This window comes from Petaurus breviceps, unplaced genomic scaffold (genome assembly GCF_028583685.1).
Source record: "Petaurus breviceps papuanus isolate PSGF00001 unplaced genomic scaffold, PetGlider_PUasm1.0 174, whole genome shotgun sequence".
NCBI classification, from domain to species: domain Eukaryota; kingdom Metazoa; phylum Chordata; class Mammalia; order Diprotodontia; family Petauridae; genus Petaurus; species Petaurus breviceps.
The window spans coordinates 59,031,075-59,055,597 of NW_027185761.1; the positions used below are offsets into that span (position 1 = coordinate 59,031,075).

General features: G+C 39.6%; 1 protein-coding gene across 3 annotated transcripts in view; it reads right to left on the reverse strand.

Moving 5' to 3' along the window:
* Positions 1–24,523, reverse strand: part of NPSR1 (neuropeptide S receptor 1) — a 180,451-nt gene that overhangs the window by 99,102 nt on the left and 56,826 nt on the right. The gene's annotated exons all lie outside the window — the stretch shown is intronic.

The window sequence follows — 24,523 nt, forward strand, 5'->3', positions numbered from 1 at the left end:
TGTTTCAATAATCCAGGAGAGAAGTTATGAGGGCCCAAACTAAAGCAGTTGTTGAGTGGAAAGAGGAAGGTAGATGATTCATGCACGCACAGACACACACACAGTGGGGATGGAAATGACATAAATTGTCAGACAATTAAATATGGAGGGATAGGGAGAGGGAAGAAATAAAAAAGATTCTCGGGCTGAGATCCTGAGAGAATAGAAAAATGATAGCTCCCTCCTCAGAAATAGGAAACAGAGTGGATTTACTAGGGGATAAGAATGAGCTCCATATTAGATATGTTGAATGTGGAGATAACCATGGGACATCTAGGTTGAAATGTGCAATAGAAACTTGGTTATGTGGGACTAAAGCTCAGAAGAGAGACTAGGGCTGGATATAGTTCTGGGAATCATTTGCATAGAGGTAATAATTGATCCCATGGAACTTGATGAAATCAACAGTAGAAAAAGTATAGAAAAAAGGAGAAGAGGAAACAGTGGAGAGTCCTGGGAGACTCCCAGAGTTAGAAGTTGTGACATACATGGTTTATTTGGCAAAGGAGACCAAGGAAAGTTTCTTTGTAAAATGATAGTACTAGACCTGATGACCACTGAAATTCTAGCCCTAAATTTATGATCTATAAAAATATATTTACTGTGGCAGTTGTTTTTTCCCTTTTATATTTCTTTCAAGTAAAAAGAAAATAAAAACCTCAAAGTTGTCTAGTTCGCTTATGCCTGAAAAAGTCACCAGTAAGATACACTTGATAGGGAGTTATCTATCCTTAGCCTGAATACCTCAACTGAGATCTTTTATTCGTATTTATCATTCTTTCCATCTTCCTCAATTTCATCATCATCTATCAGGTAAATGAATTCAGTTTCCTCATTGTAATATGAGGATGTTGGATCAGGTGGAATCTGAAGTCCTTTCTAGATCCAGATCTATGCCATTGCGATTTTGTGAAAGTTGCCAAGAGTTAAATTAAGATTTGCTAGGAAAGAAAACACTCCATGAAAATTGGAGCTGTCCAAAAATGAAATGGGTCTTCTTGGGAGGTAATGCATTCTTCCTGATTGGAAATCTTCAAGCAGGACTGGAAAAGTACTTGTTGAGTATGATGCAAAAAAGATTCTTGGTCAGCTCCAGCTTGGGTCATATAGTTTCTGTGTTCTTTCCAAATTCTGAGAGTCTTCCTAAAGAAAATGATTATCGGTCACATTCAAGCTTTGTGTAAGCCAGGTATCTCTGAAAGGGAAGGAAGCTACTCAGCCCAAAACCAATATGGCAAGCCTCAAATAATTTCTTTTTTGGCTAGGATGTCCAGAGTACTTTTGGCTTTGCAATGTGCAATGAAATTTTATCTTATTTCATCCTCACAATATCCCTGGGAGGTAGGTACTATTAATATTCCATTTTATAGATGAACAAACAGTCTGAGAAAGGTTAAAAGATTTGCCCATGGACAGTGGAAGTGTCTGAGGAAGGATTTGAACCCAGGTGTTCCTACCTCTAAGTCCAACACATGATCCACCAAACCATCCTACTGCATAGATCTGTCCAGATCAAGGTCAACATTACACCCTGGGAGGAGGAGACGGAAAGCAATGGAGAAATGGATAGTTTGTAAGGAGCCAAGTCTCAGCATCCCTTCCTGGCTGCCTGTGGTTAGCCAAGTTCCCTCCTGGATCAGCTGCATCTGCCCCACAATTGGCCCATAGAGAAATAAGGTTCTGCATTTCTATTTCAGCAAAAGTGGGTTTGAAGTTCTCAGACCTAATGGTGCCTTGAGTAATATAATGAAATTCTCTCAGCGGGGTCTGAATATCCATTGTGTCCCCCTCCCTCTCCATTAGCCTTGGTCTCCTGTCTTGCTTTCTAGTGGTTAAGACAGAATAAAGAAGTCTAAACTTGGGCAGGAATTCACCTATAAACTTCCTGATCCACACCATCCTGAGGGACAGAGTTAATTGTTTTGGCTTAGAAGGCCTCTCCCTTTCAGCTAATGCTAAGTTAGTGTGAGCAGCAGCAAATGCCTTTCTGTCAAGGAAGCAGCTGATTAAGTAAAGGACATGAAAATGCCCAGATGAACTGGAAGGCAAGATCTGTGACCATATTTCATCTGGGAATCTAGATTCCCCTGCCCAAGAACTGCTTTAGAAAAGAAAATATTGGATTTAGCCCAGGGTAATGAGCAGTAGCTTTGGTACAATGTTTGCATAAACATCATTGAGATAATGAAATTCATGGATTAAGAGACAGCTGGTGCACTGGAAAATGTATTGAATTTTGGACCTGGGGACCTGAGTTCCAGCCTCAACTCCACTCTGCATTACTTGTGTGACTTTAGGAAATTGCTTCTGTCTCTGGGTCTTTGTCTTACGGTATGTAAATTGATGGAGTTGGAAAAGCAGAACCCATTCCAAGACATCATCTACTGAATTAGGATGGAAACTGAGTAAAAGCTGACATCAGTTATCCCTCTCTAGGAGGTGTAGAGCTGTCAAGTCACATAAGGACTTGAGCCCACAATCATTGAATCAAGGCAGTATTTCATCAAGCCCAGGAATGTTTTTAATCGGATGCGGTGATAACAATTTCAATGGCCGACATCACTTAAGCAACCATTCAAGTCTCTTCAAAGGAATAAACATTTATTAAGCTCTGACTGTGTGCCAGGCACTATGAATGCATGTGTGCACGAATCATTCATTTATGGGAATACCAAGAAAACCAAAAAGTGGTCCCTGCTCTCACGGAGCTCAAAGGATGATGGGGGAGACGGTATGCAAATGACCGCCTGTACCTTTGTTGGCGCAGTTAGGGGGGGCGGGGTAGAACACTGAACCTGGAGTCAGAGACGCATAAGCTTAAATCCAGAGGGCTACTGGCTGTTTGACCCTGGGCAGGTCACTTAACTTATATTTGCCTGACTTTCCTCATCTGTAAAATTTGTATAATAAAAATGTCTGCCAGGGTTGTTATAAGGAGAACATGAAATAATATCTATAACATTCTGGAAAACCTTAAAGGGATATGTAAATGTTAGCAATTTTATGTACAAAGAATATATATGTGTGTGTGTATAGTATATATGTGTGTATATATATATATATATATATATATATATATAAATAAATGTGTGTGTATAGTATATATGCTAAATTGGAGATAATTACGGAGGGAAGGCACCAGCATTAATATAGGAGACTTGGAAAGGATATTGGTTTAAGTCTGGATATTAGCCAGAATTTTAAGGAATTCGGGGAAGCCAGGAGGGGGAGGTGAGAAGGAAGAGATTCTAGGCATGGAGTGAAGCTGGAGAAAATGCCCTGTCAGGAGAGGGATTGTTGAATGTGAGGAATAGCAAGGCCATTCACTGGTACAAGATTACAGGCCATGTCGGGGTAAGGAAGGCGTAACAGGACTGGAAAGATAGGAGGGGGTCAGGTTACAAAGGGTTTTTTTATTTTAAAAAAATATTTATTTAGTATTTTATTTTCTCCCAACTATAACTGGAATGGTCCCTGCCCTCAAGGAGCTTACATTCTTTTTGGGAGAGACAAGATATCTGTGTATAAGTATATATCACTCAAGGAATCAACTGGCATTTATTAATGTATCAGGCATCGTGGGTGCTACTGGGGGATATAAAGACATGAATGAAATCATATATACCCTCAAAAAACTGACATTCTATGCTGTGAATGTTTATAATGCCTTTGCTAACTAAATGCAAGGTCATTTGATGGAAGGAGCTGCTAATCCTGGGGGTGGGTTCAGAAAGGCCTCAAGTAGGAGGATTCGCTTCTTTGATCTGAGCTTTGAAGGTAGCAAGGCATTCTAGGAGGTTATAGTGAGGAAGGAACACATACCAGGCACAGAGAGAGCAGTAGGTTTAAATTTATTTATTTGGAGGGGGAAAGGTAGGGCAATTGGGGTTAAGTGACGTGCCCAAGGTCACATACCTAGTAAGTGTCAAGTGTCTGAGGCTGGATTTGAACTCAGGTCGTCCTGACTCCAGGGCCGGTGCTCTATTCACCATGCCACCTAGCTGCAGTTAGGTTTGCAAAGACTTTACATGCATGCATGTAATTGTAGCTTCAAAAAGCCCTTGGGGGAAGGTGTTAGTATTATCTGTGATTTTACAGAAGAAGCAACTGGGCTTGTGAGAAGATATGTTTCCTGGGTCACATAGTAAGGAAGCATCCCAAGTAATATTCAAACATAAGACCCCCACTGGAAGATGAGCTCCCCAAGTACCTATTACCTAGGAGAGTCAGGCAGTCAACACGATTCCAGTTTCTCCCCTCTCTTAATTATTTTCTGTGTGTCCTGTGTATAGCTTGCTTTAAATGTATTTGTTTGCCTGTTGTTTCCTACATTAGGCTCTATTGAGGGTAGGGACTGTCCTTTGCCTTTTTGTATCCCTAACACTTAGCACAGTGCCTGGAACATAACATGGGCTCAGTAAATGTTTGTTGATTGATTACATGCTTGCCATGTGACAGACACTGTGCTAAACCCTATTCCCAGGACCTGGAACATGTAGGTGTTGTTGTTCAGTCATTTTCAGTTGTGTCTGACTCTCCGTGACCCCATGTGGAGTTTTCTTGGCAGAGATCCCGGAGTGGTTTGCCATTTCCTTCTCCAGCTCATTTTACAGATGAGGAAACTGAGGCAAATAGGGTTAAGTACTTGCCTAGGGTCCTACAGCTAGTAAGTATCTAAGATCAAATTTAAATTTTGGAAGATGAGTCTTTCCTAATTCCAGGCCCAACACACTATCCACTGTACCACATAGCCGCCCCTTGGCACATAGAAGGTGTTTAGTAAATGTTTATTGATTGATTGGTTACATACTTGTTAAGTGACTCTGTGCCAGGGCCTGGCACATAGCAGACCCCTAATAGATACTTTTTGCCTGATTCCTGACAGTTTATCTACTTCATGCTTCCCACTCATTCATCCTACTTACTGTCTTGTCTTTCTACATTCCTTCTACCCCAGTCTAGCCCACCTAAGTGGCACCCACACACACACAAGCACCCATATACCAGTCACCCAGTATGTGTTTGTTGGGTCTGATTCACCATAGTCCTTCATTTTCTGGAATTTGTGGCTTGATTAAGAATGTTCAGGTCCTTTTGTTCTCTCTGCAAACCGTAACTTGAGAAGGGACGCCAGCATGTTCTGTAGAGAGGCGCCATCTTTTGTGTTTGGTCCAGTGCTTATTCACCAACATGCATGCCCAAGATGCTCTCTAATCGGCTCCCTGATCCATGGTGAGTGTGCCAATTTTCAAATAAACGCAATCAAGTCCCTTTGTTGGAAACAGGAGGATGCCTCTTCAGAGTGCTCAGCAACACTCTAATGGTGAGTGCAACATGAATCTTCATAAAGTCTTTTTCTGCATTACCATGCCCGTCATACTCCACACACTGATGATTTATTAGCCAGTGAAGAATGCCTGGACCTTTTAATGATCGTAAGCCTCCAGCTATTGATGAGACTTTGTAAACAGTTACTGAGTTGAATTCTTCCACAAATGTAGGCTTTTACTCTCTCACTGGATACTATGGATTCCTGATGTATGTTGGTATTATTGAGAGGAGTGAAGGAGATAGAAGAATCAGAACTGGAAAGGCCATTTGGTACAGTCCCTGGAGCTGTGAGAGGTTAAAGGACTTACCCAGGGTCACGTCCCCAATGGATATCAGAGGCAGGATTTGAATTAAGGTCTCTGACTCCTGAGTCAGTGTTCTGTTCCATTATATTTGTTGACAAGGAGGCATATTTTGTCATTTTTTTCCCTCTAGCTTCCCATGTTTTATAATTTTCTCTTGGATGTCTTTGCCTCCTCTCAAACACCTAGTCCAGTCACATTCTCTGTCCTTTCCTGGTTGATCAAAAACTGAGTTATTTTTGGGGAAGTAGCTAAGGAACTCATTCCCACTAAGGTGTAAATAACTGATAGAGCTTCCTCATTCAACCACCTTGGAATCCACCCACGAGCCTCCTTATTTTGTCCTCTGATCCCCAAGAAAAGCCACTGTGGGTGAATGACTGTCACATGCCTGGAAGAAAATTGGGAAAATTAGGGGCAGTTAAGTTGCTCAGTGAATAGAGTACCAGTCCTGAAGTCAGGAGGACCTGAGTTCAAATCTAGCCTCAGACACAACACTCACTAGCTGTGTGACCTCGGACAAGTCACTTAACCCCAATTGCTCTGCCTTCCCCCCTCCAAAAAGACAAAAAAAGTTGGGGAAATTATCTTCCTCATTTTCCTTGTCTATTTGTCACAAAAGGAAATGACATTAGTCTGGTATGACCTTTATGAAGCCATTCTGACTCTTTGTGATAATCTGTCCTTTTCTAAGTACTTACAATCAATCCATATTTTAAAGTGTCTACTGAATTTTCCCCAAGAATTTGTCACACCATTCTTCTATCTCTGAAAATTGAGATAACATCAGCTCAGCTCTGTTACTGGGATACTTCTCCCAGTCACCATACTTCTTCAGAGACTATGGACAACACCTCCACAATCACACCTGCCAGTCAGTGCTTTGGAATGGAGTTTGCCTGTGCCTGGTGATTTTAATTCATGGAAATCAGTTCAGCATCATCTTTTATCGCCTTACTTTCCTTAGGTCTCATTTCCTTGTTATTCATCTCCCTTCCTTCCTTCCTTCCTTCCTTCCTTCCTTCCTTCCTTCCTCCTTTCCTCCTTTTTCTCCCTCCTTTCTTTCCTTCCCCTCTCCCTTTCTTCCTCCCTGCCTCCCTTCCTTCTTTCCTTCCTTCTGAAATCTTTCTCTAAATTCTTTGAAACCCACTCTGCCTCCTAATGTGTTGTGACTCAATCAATTGTCAATATCTGATATCCAAGGTTTTCCACAACCTGGCACCAAGCAACTTTCAATCAATCAATTAACATATATTTATGACATTCCCATTTTGGGCTAGGCACCTTGGTAGGCACCAGGGATATGAAAACAAAAAAAAGCAGCCTCTGCCCTCATGAGACGTGTTCTCTTGAGTAGAAAACCACATTAAACAGCACATGCAAGAAATATTTTTTTAGAAAATACCTAAATGTAGGATAATTGGGAGAGGGCCCGAGCAGCTGGATACATCAGAAGGGGCCTCGTGGAGCATGTGGAACTGAGCTGAGTTTCTAAGGAAAACTTGCCCTCTGAGTGTCAGAGATAAAGAGGGAGTACATTCCAAGCATGAGCAGCAGCCTGTCATTATTTGTCATTTTACAGCCCACAGATTTGTGTAGAGACATGAAGACGTCAGTTTTAATACTATTCCTCTTTTTGTGTATTGTCTCCTCTGAACGAGTGTAGATTAGAAACGTAAAGGCAGCTGCATTTGGTAGGGAAGCCCAGAGCACAGATCTTTCCTCATGCCCTTAGTGGCTGTGTGACCCAGGCAAGTCACTTCACCCTGTTTGTCTCAGTTTCCCTATTTGTAAAGTGGGCACCATAACAGCACCTGCCTCCCAGGGGTGCTGTGAGGACCAAACGAGATGATGTTTCTGAAGTGCTACATTATGATTCCTGCAATTCTCCATTGCTATCCTGTGCTTGTTACCCTTCACCATGTATGGATTGGCTTATCATTTCTGCAGTCTTTCTCCTCTCTCTTTATGTAGTTTCATGCACTGGGTGGCATTGTGGACACAGCACTGCCCTTGGAGACAGGAAAACCTTAGTTCAAACCATGTCTCAGACATTGAACCAACTGTGTGACCCTGGATAAATCACTTCATTCTCTCAGTATCAGTTTTCTCATCTGTAAAGTGGGGATGATAATATCTGTCTCCCCAAATCCTTATGAGGATCAAATGATGTATTTGTAAAGTGCTTTCACCTCTGAGCAAATGTTGGCCGTTACAAGTATTTAGTTGAAAGTCTTTCCTTCTCTTGCCAGAACTGGAAGGTCTGTCTTACAGTGAGTGCCATATGTGTTTTTTTTCCTCATCATTTCTTAGACTAGAAAAAAGCTCTTCCCTATGCAAGGGTCTAGTCCTACTCTTTGGCAGGAGTGAACTCTACGCCCCAGTTCCAAAGGTCTGTTGTCTTTCTTCTTTGTTGGTTCTGAAAAAATCCAACTTTCTGATAAAGGGTGGATTCATTCTTGCTTCTTTGGCTTTGTTTTTCTTTTTGGAGGGGGGTAAGGCAGGGCAATTGGGGTTAAGTGACTTGCCTAAGGTCACACGGATAGTAAGTATTAAGTGTTTGAGGCCAGAGTTGAACTCAGGTCCTCCTGACTCCAGCGCCAGTGTTCTGTTCACTCCACCATGTAGCTGCCCCTCTCTTTGGCTTTGTTGTTCAATCATTGCAGTCATGTCTTACTCTGGACCCCATTTAGGGCTTTCTTGACAAAGATACTAGAGTGGTTTGATGGTTCATTTTCCAACTTATTTTATAGATGAGGAAACTGAGGTAAACAGGGGTTAAGTGACATGCCCAGAGTGACACAACTAGTAAGTGTCTGAAGCTGGATTTAAACCCAGGTCTTGCGGACTTCTGCTGCTAGATGGTGTAGTGCATAGAATGCCAGGCCTGAAGACAGGAAGACTCACCTTTCTGAATTCAAATCTGGCCTCAGATACTTACTAGCTGTGTGACCCTGGGTAAGTCACTTAACCTTTTTTGTCTCAGTTTCCTCATCTGTAAAATGAGCTGGAGAAGAATATGCCAAACTGCTCCAGTATCTGCCAAGACAATCCCCAATGGCTTCATGAAGAGCAGGGCATGATTCAAACAACTGAACAACAATGAGGCAGTGTGAGATGGGAGCCACTAAACTTCACCAGAATCCCTGCTGGCCGCACGCTGACTTTGAAAACCACACATGAACATTAGCTAGGCTTTATTTTATTTTTATTTATCTTGTTAAATATTTCCTAGTTACATTTTACTCCGCTTTGGGCAGCACTTTTCACCACTGGCAGCCTTGTGTTCAACACGTCTGGTGTAGGGGATAGAGATGCCCCATGCCGACTTCCTGACCCTGGCCCATCACTGAAGAGATCTCTTCCTAGGCTCTCTTCAGATTCTCCTCCAACGTGACTGCTTGTTCCCAGTCTCCTTTGCTTCTATGAGGTGGAGGAAGAGCATTCCAGGCATGACAAGTAATGGATTGCCATTTGGGACGATGTTTTTAGCTCTAAATCTCTGAACCCATGAATGAGGACATCTATAATGGTCATGTAATCTGACCCCTTTGTATTGGCAAATAAGCAGGTACTTAGCCCTTAGTAACTGATCAAGCCTCTGTTGGGGCAACAGAAGGTATGAACTCCTGTCTCCTGTTACTGAGGAAGGGGTTGGCTGAAACAGGAAGTAGCTAATGCTGTGTGTATAAGAAAAGCCAGAGAGGCACAGTCAGAATTTCTTGGGCCAGAATCTGGAGGCAGAGCAGCTACAGAAGAGAGAATGGAGAACTGAGAGCTAGACAAGGAACTGGGAGCTGTCTGCCATTGAACCCAGGTGGCAGTCTGGTGAATCCAGGTAGAATCTGGGACCATGGAAGGGGATCCAGGGAATCTGAGAACAGGCCCCAAGTTAAGATGAAAAGACCTCTCCTTGGGTACTGAGTAATTATGAAATTGTAGTTTACTAGTGACCTAAGGGGTGGAGGGTTTGTGTATTTTCTAAGGATTGTACTTAGTGATTAATGATACCTAGTAATTGATTACTGAATAAGTGACTGATGGAGTTAATTTAGTGTGCCCCATGAGTGGAAGACTTAAGACTATTGTACTTTGAGATGACTGTTCTTTGTTCTAAATATTGTAACCATTTTGGTGAAAACTATGTGGCCATTTTAATGATAAGCTGTTGTGAATACTATATTGTGATTTCTGTGATAAGTTGTAACATTGTGAATGCTATACCTTGATTCTCTGTGAATGTTTTGCTCTGATTTGTTATTGACTAGAGTGTCCATTATACTGTGTAATCAGAATCTTGAAAGCTGTTCACAGCAGCAGTCCTCTGGAAAGCTGCTCATGCCTGGCTTTGCAACATCTCATAAGAAATGGTGTGCTAACACCTCTTGTCTTTTCCCATTGGATTAGTGGCCCAGCAAGTCCTACTTTTCCAACTTGTTTAATTCAAGGAGACTTCTACCCTTCTTTGGAAGCTTCTCAGAAGTGACTTTCTTCTGCAGGGAAACCTGCTGTGATTTGTTCTGTCTCTGGAAGTTCCCCATAATAACCACACACACTGCCAGCTGTCACTTCCATTTGGAATAGGACTATTCTGTAATCTGTTCCTGCTCTTACCTCATTAAAATGAATAGATTGCTCCCCATTTGCCTCCATACAGCCCAGGTTACAAGATCCTGATGTGCATTTCTACAACTTTAGCTTTATGATGGCCCTAAGAGAGATAAGAAATCATGGTCACCTATCTCAAGCAGACTTCCTGAGCCCTCCAAACACAGGACTGCAAATCTAGAGGCAGAAGAGACCTGTGGTCCAACACCTTCATTTTGTAGTTGAGGAAACTGAAGCCAGGCTAGGTTAAATACTTGCCAAAGGTCATACATAGGACCAGAAATTGAGATCTAGAAAGCAATTTGGAGACTCTTCAGCCTGACTCCTTCATCTTATACGTTACATGATAAAATCATAGATCTAGAGCCAGGAGAGACCGTAAAGGCCAGCTAGTTCTAACCCTTTCTTTAACAGGTGAAGAAACTGAGATTAATTAATTGCCTTGTTCAGGTCACACAAGCAGCAAACAATGAAAGCAAAACTGGAATCTAGATCCTCTGACCTAGGCAGATTCCTCTTTTCCTTATTTCTAAAAGATGTGAGGAGCAGAAAAGAATAAAATCTGGACGCACATCAGGGCTCATTACTGAAGATTGAAGTGTCTCCAGTTAAGAAGGTCATTCACCTGAGCTCCACAAGAGATTAAGCTTCCTGGTTCTGGGCAATCTCATTAGGCTTATGTGTGCCTATGCTTCATAATTGAGAGCAAAACCTCATTGCTATGGGCCCCATTAGGTTGCAATTTGCAATAATTTTGTGGAATCACAGAACTCACTCATTTAATAAGTATTGGCTAAAAGACTACTCTGGGCCAGTTATGACACCTTTCAGCTCAGAGCTGGGAGGGCTCTCAGCAGCCATCCAATGTAGCTGAAGGAGAATCTACCTTGAATGAGGGGAAACCAGTCCCTTTCTGGAGTATCTGCTCCAATTTTGGAGACCCTATTAGGGGAGGCAATGTGGTCTGGTGGATAGAGCATTGCCATCAGAGTGGAGAAGCCATGGGTTCACATCTTACCTCTGATGCATACTGGATGTGTGACCCTGGGAAAGTAATTGAAACTCTCCAAGGCCCCAGACTATTCTCTAAGATTATAAGATACAGAGGAGCTGCTGATCTACCAAGGCTGAGGGGGCTTACTCATTGAGATTTCCCTAAGCTGTGGGTTCCGTGTGTGTGTGTGTGTGTGTGTGTGTGTGTGTGTGTGTGTGTGTGATGGAGCCCTTTGGCAGATAATCTGGTGAAGACTATGGATCCCTTCTCAGAATAATGTCTTTAAATGCATAACATAAAATACAGAGGATTTCAAAGGAAACCAATTTATTGAAATATAATGATCAAAATATTTAAAAACAAGTTTGCAGATCCCCAAGTGAAGATATCCTGAACCAATGAAACCATAGTTCTCATCCCCTTCCCCTCCAAAAATTATTAAGTAGTTTTTCCTTATCTCAAGCTTAAAGCTATCTTCTTTACAACATCTATTTAATAGCTCCTGGTTCTGCCTGCTTAGACCAGACTGACCAATTCTAATCTTCCCTTCATCTGGCAGGTTTTCAAATACTTGAAGAAAGTGAATGCATTTTCTGTTCTTGGTAACTGCCCTCAGTTTCTTCAGTTGGTCTCCATAAGAAAAGGGTGATTCATTAAGATGTGATGGAAATGCACCCTTTATTTGGAGTCAGAGGGCTGGTATAAATGTCCATTCTGCCACTTATGACCTGTGTGACCTTGGGCAAGTCAATTCCCTTCTCTGGCTCTCAGTTTCCTCATCTGTAAAGGGAGAGATTTGGATGATCTCAGGAGTCCCTTTCATCTTTAAATTGGTAATTGGTCCTCTAGTCCTTTCTTATAGACTTTCATTCCTGCAAGGATTTCTCTACTGTTTTTTCTTTCTACATGTCAGAATAGGTGCGTTATGGTGAATCTAAGAAAGGTAATTACCAATCATCTGGAACCTTTCAAGGATACAATAACAACTGCATCAATGATGCTAGCTTATATTTGCATAGCACTTTATGGTCACAAAATATTTTATTATTATCACTTTTGTTGTTGTTGTTTGAGACTGTATCTCCCCATCCTACCCAGATTGGAATTACAGTGACCACTCATGGGACCTTTTACTGTACTGACTGGCACAGAAGCTTTCACTAGCTCATTTTTTTGGACCTGGGTTGGTTTACCTCTCCTTAGGCCTCTTACTGGTGCTCTTCTACACATTACTGGGAGCCTACCATATTGGTACTAGACTTAGTACAGGTACATGGTCAGCTTTAGCGTGGCTGTTACTCAAAACTCCTGAACTCAGGCAACCCACTATTCTTAACCTCTAGGAGTAGGGACTACAGGCACGTGCCACCCCCCTGACACAGAGTGCTTTTGACATGTTATCTTATTTGATAATGGACAAAGGAGAAGATCAAAGGGAAGAAGGAGCTGGGAATGGGGTTCCAGAGCTCTTTGTAGTGGCTCAAAGTGGGAAAGCTGAATTAAAACTAGACTTAGCACAGAGGAGAGAGTGCCAGCTCTAGAATCAGAAGGCTTGGGTTCAATTGCCACCTTTCACTCTTAATGCCTGTGTGGTCTTGGAAAAGTCCAAAGTCACTAAAACCCTCTGGACTTCAGTTTCCTTATTTGGAAAATGAAGGGATTGGACTAGGTAGCTTCAAAGTTCCCTTCTACCTCTATGTTTATGGTCTTAATTATCATAGAGTCTGTTAGTGCCTATCTTAGAGAGTCAGGCCCAAGCTTTTCAATCTTTTCTTCTTTTCTGCCCCACCCACCTGCCTCTCTTCACACCAACACTGTGGCTAGGCAAGCCTCCTCACTACCCCCAGAATCTTGGCTCATGAATGAGACCAAGGTTTACCTGAGTCAAGCAGACTCTGCTAACTGCTTCTTCAGCATGAACAGCCCATGGTGAGCCCTGTCTTCTCAATAATGAGCCTTTGTTCCTGTTATTTCCCTCACATAAAAGTCCTTCCTTTTTCCTCTCCAAACATCTGCAATCAAGTTATCCTTTAAGGCTCAATCAAATCTTGTGTCTTCATTGGGTCTTTATTCATCTTCAGGTTTACCCTGATCCTTTTCTTTTTATATCCTTATAATAACATTTACTGGACTGATCATCTAGCCACCTGATTATATGCTGAGATACAGTTTATCTAATTATTTTCCATGAGTCTATCTTGTCTTCCTGATGAGATTATAAGAACCTTCATTGTGGTCTCTGAGTGACATACTTTTCTTTTTTTAAATAAATTTTATGTTTATTTTTAATTTACAACATTAATTTCCACAAGATTTTGAGTTACAAATTTTCTCCCTGTCTGTCCCCTACCCACCACCCCAAAACAGTGATGCCACTGAATACCCCCACCCCTGATCTGTTCTCTCCTATATTCTTCCCCATACCCCCTCTGACTTTCCAGTAGGACAACATGGATTTCCATACTCCAGTGCTTGTATATCTTATTTCCCAGTTGCATGTAAAATACTACTAATAATATATTTTTTAAACATTTAATTTTAAAACTTTGAATTCCAGATTATTTCCCTTCTTTCCTTGTCACCCAACCTTACTGGAAAGATAAGCAATTCAATATAGGTTGTACATGTGTAGTTACACAAAACATTTCCATAGTGGATATATTGTGAAAGACTGACTATATTTCCTTCCATCCTATTCCACCCCCCCACCACTTATTTTGTTTTCTACTTTGACCCTGTCCCTTTTCTAAAGTGTGTGCTTCTAACTACCCTTCCCCTCAATCTTCCCTCCCTTTTATCATCCACCTCTCATCCGCTTCCCCCCTACTTTCCTGTAGGGTAAGATACCCAGTTGAGTGTATATGTTATTCCCTCCTTAAGTCAAATTCAGTGAGAGTAAGGTTGACCCATTCCCTTTTGCCTTCCTGTTCTTCCCCTCCATTGTAACAGTTTTCTCTTGCCTCTTTTATATGACATAATTTACCCTATTCTGTCTCTCCCTATCTACTCTTGTTATCTTCCTCTCTAACTTCTTTTATTTTTTAAATATCATCCCTTCCTGTTCAATTGATCCTGTGTCCTCTGTCTTTGCATACCTGTACACATATATACACACACTCACATATGTATTCATATGCACATATACTCTCCTATATAGACATATATGTATGTATACATACATACACACACACACATATATATATATATACACACACACACACATACACATTTATATTCCCTTCAACTATCCTCATACTGAGAAAAGTTTCATAAATTACAATTATCATTTTTCCATGTAGGAATGTAAAAAGTTCAACTTTGATAAGCTCCTTATTTCTTTTCCCTGTTTACCTTCTCATACTTCTCTTGCTTCTTGTATTTGGATGTCAGATTTTTTCTATTCAACTCTGTTTTTTTCATCAAGAATGCTTGAAAGTCCTCTAATCCATTGAATGACCATATTTTCCTCTGAAAAATTATACTCAGTTTTGCTGGGTGGGTGATTCTTGGTTTTAATCCCATCTCCTTTGATCTCTGGAACATTATATTCCAAGTTCTTTCATTCCTTAATGTAGAAGCTCCTAGATCTTATGTTATCCTGATTGTGTTTCCATAATATTCAATTTTTTTCTTCTTGGCTGCTTGTGATATTTTCTCCTTGATCTGGAAACTCTGGAACTTGGCTATAATATTCTTAGGAGTTTTCTTTTTGGGATCTTTTTCAGGAGGTGAATGGTGGATTCTTTCAACTTCTATTTTGACCTCTGGTTCTAAAACAGCAGGGCATTTTTCCTTGAGAATTTCTTGAAGGATGATTTCTAGGTTCTTTTTTTGATCATGGCTTTCAGGTAGTCCAATAATTTTTAAATTATGTCTCCTGGATCTATTTTCCAGCTCAGTGGTTTTTCCAATGAGATATTTCACATTACCTTCTATTTTTCATTTGTTTGTATCTGTTTAATAGTATCTTGATTTCTCATAAAGTCATTACCTTGTATTTGCTCCAATCTAATTATGAAGGAATTATTCTCTTCAGTGAGCTTTTGAAATTTTTTTTCCATCTGGGAAACTCAGCTTTTTAAGGCATTCTTCTCCTCATTGGCTTTTTGGGCCTCTTTTGCCATTTGAGTTAGTCTATTTTTTAAGGTGCTATTTTCTTCATTCAGGTTGTTGACTCAATTTTCATGATTTTCTTGCATCATTCTCATTTCCCTTCCCAATTTTTCTTCCACTTTTCTTACTTGATTTTCACAATCCTTCTTGAGCTCTTCCATGGCCTGTAACCAATTCATATTTTTCTTGGAAGCTTTTGGTGCAGGAGTTCTGACTTCATTTTCTTCCTCCCATTCCATTCTTTGATCCTTTTTGTCACCAAAAGAAAGGAATCTAAAGTCAGATTGCTGTGCTTGCTTCGCTTCCTTTGCTTGTTCATGTTGTCACTCAATTACTTGATTTTTGAGCTTTTTGCCACAGTAGAACTCTGCTTCCAGAGAGGAGAGTTTTGTTCCATATTGCTGGGGTTTTGAAGGTACCAGAGCTATTAGTTGGTTGCCTGTCTACAGCTCCAAGCAGCTCTGGCTCACTGGTCACACACCCTAGGACCTCTACCCAAGACCATGATTTAGATCCAAGGAAGTTAAAGCAAGAGTGATTACTCTCTGAATAGTTGCTTACTCCCTCTATGATCTGTAGGCCAGGAGCTCTGCTGGAGCCATGTGGTGGTGACTGCATGGCTACAGCACCTCCAGCTCTTCTGGCCTTCTCACCCTGCGGGCAGTGGCTGGACCATGCTTCTAGTACCCCTTAGTTCCAACAGAGTTCTACATTGACCTTTCACTTTATTTTTGACATTTGTGAGTTGATAATTCTGGAAACAGCCACAGCTGCTGGTGATTCATTCTCCCAAAGTCTGACCCAACCTCTGCTGGTTAGGGTCCTCCCTGGGGCTAAATCCATGGGATCAGGTGGTGCTGGTCTCAGCTCCTAGCATGCTATGATGGACCCTTCCTGATGGCCTGCTTGGCTGCCTTCAGTGGAAGATTTGTTTCTCTGTCACTTTGTGGGTTTTTTAGCTCTAAAATTTGTTTAAAGTCATATTTTTATAGGTATTTGAGGTGGTTATAGGGGGAGCTCAAGGAGTTTTCCTGTTTCTACCATGACATACTTTTCTTGCATCATTCACAATACTTAGCATATTATCACAAGGAATGGTACTAAGTTTGCTTTGCCCTGGGCAAGCAATGCAAGAAAGACCTCAATTCAACTCTGTGAGGTAAGGTCAGTTTGCAGAAGGGATACCTCAAGATAATACCTTGGCACTAAAGGCACAAGGCTCCTTGGAAGAGATCTCCTCGAATACCACCCAATGGCAAGGGAGACAAAGACCTAGACACTAAATTGTGAAGCTCAAGATGGTGTTTGGAGAGGCTACCCCTAGGGTAAGAAACAGGGTCAGGGCCCATATATTTATATATTTGGAGCTGATAGGAAGTTAAGACCTCATTTAGTCCCCTCAATTCCCATTTTACAGATGATAAAACTGAAGCTTAAGGAAATAAGGTGACTTGCCCAAAGTCACAGAATAAGTGTCAGAAGTGCAGTTTGAACCCAAGGCCTCTGACTTCTGAGCCTGGGCTCTTTCTGAGGTACCACATTATTATTCTTTCTATTACCATGAATGGTAGCATGGAGGAGGTCTCATGGGGAGGGAGTGATATCATCTGATAGTTTTCTACTTTAACTAATTTTTCTAGTTATATATTCAATTCAGTTATTTGAAAGACTACAAGTGAGATTAATATCCTCTAAATTTTGGCAACCTGTGGAAAAATCCAGATTGCTCCACCCTAGTTAGGACTCTTAAGGGTCACAGGACATAATGGTTAAATAGAATTTAATTTTCTCATTGAATTGACCTAAACTCATGTAATATGTATAAGCTTTAAATGCTAATATTGATTTCTGAATCTGTTCTTGTGAACCAAAAAGACATTAGTGTCTATGATTTGTGATTAGTGGTTGACATTTTGTAGTGCTTTCTTGGTTTACATGGCACTTTGCATACATTTGTCATTTAATCATCTCCCTGACCCTGTGAAGTACAACAGGTATTAATGTCCCCATTTTATATATGAGGTAGGTGGGGATTAAAAGGGTTAAGTGAATGATCCATGGTCACACAGGCAGTAGATGCTGGAAGTAGGATTTGAACCCAGTTTTCTCATGATTCCAAGTCCAGTATTCTATGTACTATGCCAGAAATGAAAGAGAAAAGTGGAAATGTGATCTAGGGACAATAGTAATAAGTCCAGTCTAACTCTGTGGCTACAGAGTAACTATCATGCTTTTGTAGTCTAAAAATGATGGACTTAAATTAATCACAGGAAGCTGTGAAAATTTCTCCAACTAGGAAAATCAGAAAAAGGATACAGCAGAATTGTAGCCTGACCTAGTGCTTAGCATAAGCATCTTCTGCTGAGTTCACTTTGTATGAAATCAATTGGTCAAAAAATCCAGTCCCTGCAACAACATCCTAAACCACTGTCCTCCCATTTGGGGCATCCTGTCAACTGGAGGGACTCTGAGGTCAGGGGTTGGAGAACTCCAAACATTTTCTTTACTGGATAAGTTGGTACCTGTTGTGCATTACCAGAGAACCCTAATTACTATTACAAGAAAGGTGAATTACCATAGGTCTGCTTTAAGGGGTATGAGGTAAGAGTGAATTCAATGCCAATGAAAAGGAAATTAAAGCAATTAATTAGGAGCTATTTTGCCCAATTGTATGCCAAAAATCTGACAATCTAAGTGGAATAGGTGAATATTTACAAAATATAAATTGCCCAGATTAACAGAAGAGGAAATAGAATACTTAAATAACCCTGTTTTAGGAAAAGAAATTAAATAAGCCATGAATGAGCTCCATAAGAAAAAAATCCCCAGGCCTAACTGGATTTGCAAGTGAGTTCTACTATTCATTAGAGAAAAACTAATTCTAATACTATATAAACTATTTGGAAAAATAGGTAAAAGAGTCCCACCAAATTCCTCTTATGACGCAAATGTGGTGCTGATGCCTAAACCAGGAAGAGCCAAAACAGAGAAAGAAAACTATATATCAATTTCCCTAATGAATATTAATACAAAATTTAAATAAAGTACTAGAAAGGAGATTACAACAATATATCACAAAGATCTCTATGAACAAGGTGGGATTTATACCAGGAATGCAGGATTGGTTTAATTTAACAAAACCAATTGAAATCGTATCATTATCTGCAGGAAAAAAAAATAAAACTTTTGACAAAATATAACACTCATTCCTATTTAAAAAAAAAACTGGAAAGCACAGGAATAAATGAAGTCTTTCTCAAAACGATAAAGTATCTTCTACCTAAAATCATTAGCAAGCACTGTCTTTAACGGGGGTAAACTAGATAACTTTCCAACAAGATCAAGGTTGAAGGAAGGATGTCAATTATCACCACCGTTGTTCAATAATGTACTAGAAATGCTGGCTATAGCAATAAGAGAACAAAAATTTGAAGGAATTAGAACAGGCAACGAGGAAGCAAAACTATCACTCTTTGTAGATAATATGATGGTATACTTACAGAATCCCAGAAAATCAACCAAAAGACTAGTTGAAATAATTAACAACTTCAGAAAAGTTAAAGACTATAAAACGAACCTGCATAAATCATCAGTACTCTACATATTACCAACAAAGTCCAGCACCACGAAATAAAAATTCCATTTAAAATAATTGTAAACAATATAAAATTCATGGGATTCTTATCTGCCAAGACAAACCCAGAAACTATATGAACACAATTACAAAATAATTTTCACAAAATAAAGTCAGATCTAAACAATTGGAGAAATATTAATTGCTCATGCATGGGTGGGCCAAGCCAATATAATAAATATGACAATTGTACCTAAATTAATTTACTTATTTAGTGCCATACCAGTCAAACTACCAAAAATTATTTTATAAAGCTAGAAAAAATAATAAAAAAATTCATCTGGAAGTACAAAAATTCAAGAATATCTAGGGAATCAGAAAAATTCAATGAAGAAGGGTGGCCTAGCCATACCAGATCTCAAATTGTATTACAAAGTAGTAATCATTAAAACAATCTGGTACTGGCTAAGAAATAGAGTGATATACCAGTGGCATAGATTAGGTAAACAATAGACAACAGTAAATGATTCTAGTAATCTAGCATTTGACAAAACCAAAAGATCCAAGATTTTGGGATAAGAACTTGTTATTTGAGAAAAATTGCTGGAAAAACTAGAAAGCAATTTGGCAAAAACTAAGTAGCAGCTAATACCTCACATTGTATATCAAGATAAAGTAAAGTGAGTATATGATTTGGACATAAAGGGTGATATCGCCAGCATATTAGGGGAGCAAGGTATATCTTAATAATCAGTTCTATGGGTAAGAGAAGAATAGAGCATTGTAGGATGTAAAATGGATAATTTTCTATAATTAAAAATATATATACAAACAATTCCAATGTGGCCAAGATTAGAAGAAAAACAGAAAAGAGAAATTTTACATAAAATTTCTCTGATGAAGGCCTCAGCTCTTTAGTATATGGAGAACTGAGCCAAATTTATAAGAGTATAAGTTATTCCCCAATTGACAAATGATCAAAGGATATTAACAGGCAGTTTTCAGAAAAAGAAAGTCAAGTTATTGCTAGTCATTTAAAAAATACTTTAAATTACTATTGGTTAGAGAAATGCAAATTAAACAACTCTGGGGTACCACCTCACCCCTATCAGATTGGCTAATATGACAGAAAAGAAAAATGACAAATGTTGGAGGGGATGTGGAAAAATTGGCACACTAATGCATTGTTGGCAGCTAGGTGGCATGCTGGAAAGAGTGCCAGACCTGGAGACAGGAGAGTCATCTTTGTGAGTTCAAATCTGGCCTTAGACGTTTACTGGCTGTATGAGCCTGGGCAAATCACTTAACCCTGTTTGGCTGTTTCTCATCTATAAAACAAGCTGGAAAAGGAAATGACAAACCAGTTCACTATCTCTACCAAGAAAACCCCAAATGGGGTCAGAAAGAGTCAGACATGGATGAAAAATGACTAAATAAAAAACAACAAAAAATGCATTGGTAGTAGAATTGTGAACTGATCCAACCAATTCTGGTGAGCAATGTAGAATTATGCACCATGGAATAGCAAAATGTACATACCAATTTCTCACCCAACAAAATCACTACTAGGCTTCTATCCCAAAGGGATAAAAAGGAAAAGGATCTATATGTTAAATAATATTTATAGTAATTCTTTTTGTAGTGGCAAAGAATTGTATATTGAGGATTATGTTCATCAATTAGGGAATGGCTGAAAAATTGTGGGATATGATGTTATAAAATACTATTATGCTATAAAGAAATGTGAGGAGGATGGTTTCAGAAAAAAACCTGGGAAGATTTATATGAACTGATGAAGAGTGAAATGAGAGAGAACATGGTACACAGTAACAGCAATATATACAATGATTAACTGTGAATGACTTAGCTCTTCTCGGCTATACAATGATCAGTTTTGAAGGACTTATAATGAAAAATGCTGTCTACCTCCAGAGAACAAACTGATGGAGGCTGAATGCAGATCAATGTGTATGTTTTCCTCCCCTTTCTTTTCTGTATTTTCTTGTGCAAGAGGGCTACTATGGAAATATATTTTGCATGACTGCCCATGTATAGTCTATATCAAATTGACTGCCTTTTCAATGAAGGCATAGGAAAGAGAAGAAGGGAGAGGATTTGGAACACAAAATTTAAAAAAAATCAAAGGTTTAAAATTATTTTTACATGTAATTGTAAAAAACATAAAAATCCAAGGGGTGGGGAAATGGATAGGATTGCTTGTTTTTGTGGATTCATTGGGAAAATCATCCCCTGAAATTCCCAATGAAATCATATAAAATTAATTTCAAGCAGACTAAAAAGTTAAGACTCATTTGATCTGCAGCATGACTTTGGAGGGGCAAGACTCAGGTCTATCCAGATGCCAAGGCCATTCCTCTATCTATTACACCAGTCTTTCTCTCAATCCCCTCCCCCCAAACACATTTTCGGTATTAGATATATGGGCTAGAGGACATAGTGTCTAAGGATTTAAATGAAGAGTTAACTGAAATGGAAAACTATGTACACAGTAAGATAACAATTGGACAAGATTTTTAACCTTCCTCTTTTAGAACTCAGCAAATTTAATGGAAAGATAGAAATGAAGAAAATTAAAAATCTTTAGAAAACATTGGAAAAATTTGAGTTGGTAGACCTGTGGTGATTATTACATAGGCATCAAAAAGAATAGATTTATGTTTGAGGATCACACAAGTACCTGACGAAAAAAAATCATGATTTGAGGATATAAAAAATTCATAAACAAATGTAGCAGGGAAGGAATATGAGACAAACTTTATGAACCATAAAATTATGAACAATAATGGATATAAACAAATGATACAGACTCCAGTGAGGACTAAACATTCCTATCATAAGTCATGAATAGGTCAAAGAAATTCATAAAAAACTTTAGTTTAGAGATTTTGATCATGCAAAAATTGTTACTAAGTCCTATCATTTGTTGAAACGCTGTCCAAAGTGCTGGAGTAAAATAACATATCAACACTTTTCTAATAAAGCTAACACAGTTATTTGAGGACACTTCATATCTTATTGTCGGTGTGACCCTGAAAAAGCCACTTAACCTCCATTTTGCTTGATGAGGTTCAGAGGGAAATAGTTCTGGGACAAGTCACTATCCTTGGAGTCAAGAACATCTGGGTATGAATCTGGCCTCAGATTCTTATCAGCTGTTTGCTTCTAGGGAAGTCACAACCTCTCTGTGTCTCTGTTTCCTTATATGTGAAAAGGGAACAATAATGGTACCTATCTCAGAGAATATTTTTCAGGGTCAAATGAATTAATATATGTACAACATGTTGAAAATTTTAGGGCACTGTAAGAAGGCTATCACCATCACCATCATCATTGACTATGGGAGTCTACTACTATATTTATAATGATCAACAGGTAAAGAAATACCAACAAAATACCTGATTTCTGGGCAGGAGGCATTTTTTCCTTTTGCTCTCTGGACAACAAACTCAGTGGCCATGCGTTGGAGTTATAACTTCCTCCCTCTTATTTTCCTATCCACTCCCCTTATGTATCCAGGCACTGAATTATCTGAATTTGACAAGCTTAGTGTGGGGCCATGGTGATAGGGGAGTAGATCACACCTCATGAATATGCGGCTGTATTTGATTGTACAAGTCAGTACCTTCTTTTTTTTTTTTTTTGTCTGTGTGCTAAGGATAAGAATCTCAGGGAAGGCAGACGTCTGCGTGAGGAGGCAGTTTCTCTCAATCATTAATTACTATCCAGGTTGTGAAAGAGCATCTAGGCAGCTATTATAAACAATGAGAACTAACTCTGGGTGTTTGTGTGTGAAGTCCCCTAGAGTGTATCAAGAGCAGAATTAGAACAATCCAAGAAGGAAAGGTCAACAAAAGCTTTCATATCGCACATGGAGTGATTGATGTGAGAAGAGGAAAGATGATATAGCATGATTGAGAGTAAGCAAGGGTGGTTTGTGGGTGCATCCAAAGTGTATCCTTGGCAGTTTTGTGAGTAGACTGGGTGTAATTCCAAAGGGGATTGACTTTTCCTCCTTAATGAGCCTTGATTTTCTGGAAAATGCAAAGATTGGGTTAGGTTTCAAGTCTTGAGAATGTTTGCAACTCAAGGTCCTGATATCCTTCTGTCTGGTGATATCAGCAGGTTGGGAGGTATGAGGGCAAACCTGTACCTGGATGGCATAGTGCTGAGCCCTAGGGATAGGGCTTTCTTTCCAGAAAAAAAGAGAGTACCAGTGGATCGTTAGCAAGACTCAAGAATGTGGAGTTACTGGAGACGGGTATGAGTGCAAATGAGTATATAACATTGGCTGTGCAATGAGCCAACTATGGAGATTATTAAGTCATAGAATTTTCCCCAAAGGGTAATTAATTCAACTTGCCATAGAGAATGCTAGCATTGTACCAATGCTGACTTAATTGGCAGGCATTTGAAGGTGTAAAACATTCTCTAAATTAAAAAGAGATATTAAAAATAGCTTATCATGCACCTCTCCTTTTGTGATTTCCTTTCCCGGGTCTGTGATTCACCTTGTATTGCCAATTATCTCTATAGTCTCAAAACTAAGTGAATTTTAATTAAAAAATAAATATATGCTTATAAAGAATTTTATTTCTGGAGGGGAATTATGGATATTGTGAAATTAAAAGGTGGTAGGATGTTAGAATTCCCCAGAGGCTTGGGAATCAACATTTATCTTCACTCATATTTAGAGCCTTTAAAATTCAGAGACATTGACTCTGACATGATCACTAATGCAATTCCATTCCCCATCCACCTTTATGTAGCTGTGCCTTCCTCATCTCTGCCTAATCTTATCAGGGGAAGCTGTGTATTATTTGTACAGGCTTTATTTATATCTTTTTTTTTTATGGATTGAGACTTGTGATTTTGTTGGTATGAGGTCAGGAATTTCTTTGGGACTTGGAGTCCTAGAGAGTTGCCTAGGGCACTGAGAGATTCACTGATTTGTGACAATCCCTGCTCTTGAGGAGCTCCCAGTCTAATGGGGGAGACAACATGCAAACAAATATGTAGAAGTAAGCTATGTACAGGATAAATAGGAAATGTCAAAGAAAGGGAAGGCACTAGAATTAAGAGGGTTTGGAGAAGGCTTCCTGTAGAAAGTGGGATTCTGTTTGCGACTTCAAGGAAGCCAGGAGGTTAGAGAGTTCCAGTCAGGGAGATAGCCAGAGAAAATGTCCGGAGCTCAGAGATGGAGTGTCGTGTTTGTTAAACATCTAGAAGGCCAGTGTCACTGGATTGAAAAGTAAGTGTCAGGGAGTAAGGAAGGTATAGGAAGATTGGCAAGGTAGGAGAGAGTCAGGTTATAAAGGGGGGAAGCTAGGTGGCACAGTGGATAGAATTCTGGACTTGGAATCAGGAAGACTCTTCTTCATGAATACAAATCCAGCCTCAAGACACCTGCTAGCTATGTGATGCTGGGCATATCATCTAACCCTGTTTGCCCCAGTTTCCTCATCTGTAAAATGAGCTGGAGAAGGAAATGGCAAACTGCTACAGTATCTTTGCCAGGAAAACCACAAATGGGGTCACCAAGCA